We start from the raw sequence: 3,547 nt of genomic DNA, 5'->3' as shown, positions 1-3,547 counted from the left end.
GGGGTGATAATCTTCCTTCTTCTTTTGCTCCTATGTTTCATCTTTTGCTTCAGGTGTTTCGCCGCACGTGTCACTGAAGGAAATATGCCCTAGAGGAAATAATAAAGTTATTATTTATTTCCTTATATCATGATAAATGTTTATCATTCATGCTAAAATTGTATTAATCAGAAACATAATACATGTGTGAATACATAGACAAACAAAGTGTCACTAGTATGCCTCTACTTGACTAGCTCGTGAATCAAAGATGGTTAAGTTTCCTAACCATAGACATTAGTTGTCATTTGATTAACGGGATCACATCATTAGGAGAATGATTTGATTGACTTGACCCATTCCGTTAGCTTAGCACTCGATCGTTTAGTATGTTGCTATTGCTTTCTTCATGACTTATACATGTTCCTATGACTATGAGATTATGCAACTCCGGTAATACCGGAGGAACACTTTGTGTGCTACCAAACGTCACAATGTAACTGGGTGATTATAAAGGTGCTCTACAGGTGTCTCCGAAGGTACTTGTTGGGTTGGCGTATTTCGGGATTAGGATTTGTCACTCCGATTGTCGGAGAGGTATCTCTGGGCCCACTCGGTAATGCACATCACTTAAAGCCTTGCAACTAATGAGTTAGTTGCGGGATGATGTATTATGGAACGAGTAAAGAGACTTTCCGGTAACGAGATTGAACTAGGTATTGAGATACCGACGATCGAATCTCGGGCAAGTAACATACCGATGACAAAGGGAACAACGTATGTTGTTATGCGGTTTGACCGATAAAGATCTTCGTAGAATATGTGGGAGCCAATATGGGCATCCATGTCCCACTATTGGTTATTGACCGGAAACGTGTCTCGGTCATGTCTACATAGTTCTCGAACCCGTAGGGTCCGCACGCTTAACGTTTCATTGACGATATAGTATTATATGAGTTATGTATGTTGGTGACCGAATGTTGTTCGGAGTCCCGGATGAGATCATGGACATGACGAGGAACTCCGGAATGGTCTAGAGATAAAGTTTGATATATGGGATAATAGTGTTTGATCTTCGGAAGGGTTTCGGAATTCACCGGAAGGGGTTCCGGATGTTTCCCGAAATGTTTGGGTACGAGAACACATTATTTGGGCCAAAGGGGAAAGCCCACGAGGCTTTTGGAAAGTGCAAAAGGAAGTTTTGCGGAGACCAGAGGCTAGACGCGAGGAACCCTGGCGTCTAGGGGGTAGACGCCGGGAACCCTGGCGTCTAGCCCTGGAGTCCGTGTAGGACTCTTGCCTTTCGGGCAAAACCGACTTTGAGGAGGCTTTTACTCCCAGTTTCGACCCCAGGGCTCAACCTATAAATAGAGGGGCAGGGCTAGCACCAAAGACACATCAAGAAACACCAAGCCGTGTGCCGGCAACCCCGTCCCCTCTAGTGTATCCTTCGTCATAGTTTCTGTAGTGCTTAGGCGAAGCCCTGCGGAGATTGTTCTTCACCAACACTGTTGCCATGCCGTCGTGCTGCCGGAACTCATCTACTACTTCGCCCATCTTGCTGGATCAAGAAGGCGAGGACGTCATCGAGCTGAACGTGTGCAGTACTCGGAGGTGCCGTGTGTTCGGTACTTGGATTGGTCGGATCGTGAAGACGTACGACTACATCAACCGCGTTGATAAACGCTTACGCTTAGCAATCTTCAAGGGTATGAAGATACACTCCCCCTCTCGTTGCTATGCATCACCATGATCTTGCATGTGCGTATGATTTTTTTTGAAATTACTACGTTCCCCAACAGTGACATCCAAGCCTAGCTTTTATGCGTTGATGTTTTATGCATGAGTAGAACACAAGTGAGTTGTGGGCGATACAAGTCATACTTCTTACCAGCATGTCATACTTTGGTTCGGCGATATTGTTGGATGAAGCGGCCCGGACCGACATTACGCGTACGCTTACGCGAGACTGGTTTTACCGTCGTGCTTTCCACACAGGTGACTAGCGGGTGTCAGTTTCTCCAACTTTAGTTGAACCGAGTGTGGCTACGCCCGGTCCTTGAGAAGGTTAAAACAACACTAACTTGACAAACTATCGTTGTGGTTTTGATTCGTAGGTAAGAACGGTTCTTGCTCAGCCCATAGCAGCCACGTAAAACTTGCAACAACAAAGTAGAGGACGTCTAACTTGTTTTTGCAGGGCATGTTGTGATGTGATATGGTCAAGACGTGATAAAATATAAGTTGTTGTATGAGATGATCATCTTTTGTTGAAGTTATCAGCAATTGGCAATAGCCTTATGGTTGTCTCTTTATTGCATAAGATGCAAGCGCCAAATAATTGCTTTACTTTATCACTATGCAATAGCAATAGTTGCAAGAGCAATAGTTGGCGAGACGACCATGTGACGACACATTGATATAGATAAAGATGATGGAGATCATGGTGTCATGCCGGTGACGATGGAGATCATGACGATGCTTTGGAGATGGAGATCAAAGGCACAAGATTATGATGGCCATATCATGTCACATATTTTTGATTGCATATGATGTTTATCTTTTATACATCTTATTTTGTTTTGATCAATGTTCAGGAAATCGGTAATCGGTAACTGCTCGGTCAACTAGGGAGTAGGGATTAATCGTGAATCGGTCGATTAATCAGAATTAATCGGTCGAGCATTAATCCATTAATTTTTCTTTTATAAATCTCAGAATCCTGGTGTTGGGACCAGATTTTGGCCATGCAAGAATTTATTTAAATGTCCTGGAATGAGTAAGTACCTAATATGAAAAAAAAATCAAGATGAAAGTTATTCGTATCGGCAAAACAAACAACTTTTATGTTTTGATTATTTTGATCCGAGGTCATATGTGAGTTGTGACATGTGAGTTAAAAAGACGAAGTGTTGTATGAGTGTACGTGTGTGTGACAACAATACTCTAAAATATGATATATTCGACAAGTATGGCGACAATCATTACGTGCTCTATCTCTAAGACTTGTAATAACTTAATAACAAATAATCATAGTTCTTGAATTTGCATAACATAACAAGGTCCACAAGTATGTGTCACATGACATAGCAAGGCCCACAAGTATCAGGTATGTATGATATGATAGTATGACATAGCAAGGTCCACAAGTGACAATTCACAACATCCATAAAACACAAATAATCATAGTTCTTGACTTCTTGCATAAGTGCATAACATAACAAGGTCCTCAACCATAAAACACAAATAAATATAGTTCATGGATTCTTGCAATCTTGCATAGTTGCATCGCATAACAAGTTGAGACTCAAACTAGGAAAATACCAAACAGCACACATAGACAAAGTTCTCCTTCTCCCACAAGGCCACACCCAAAATAAATTACTAGGTAAATACTAAATAGCATGGCCCAAAGAATTAAGGTTGTGTTGTGTCCTCATCCTCATCCTCATCCTCATTTGTTGCAATCATATCATCATTATCGGACTCAAATTCTATCTCCTCTTCCAAAGAAATCTCATTTTCTGAATCTTCATCAGCAACAAATTCTTCTACTTCATGGAGTTCT

Source organism: Triticum aestivum, chromosome 1B, assembly GCF_018294505.1.
Source record: "Triticum aestivum cultivar Chinese Spring chromosome 1B, IWGSC CS RefSeq v2.1, whole genome shotgun sequence".
NCBI classification, from domain to species: domain Eukaryota; kingdom Viridiplantae; phylum Streptophyta; class Magnoliopsida; order Poales; family Poaceae; genus Triticum; species Triticum aestivum.
The sequence above is the reverse complement of the archived record's forward strand: the minus strand, read 5'-3'. Positions refer to the sequence as shown.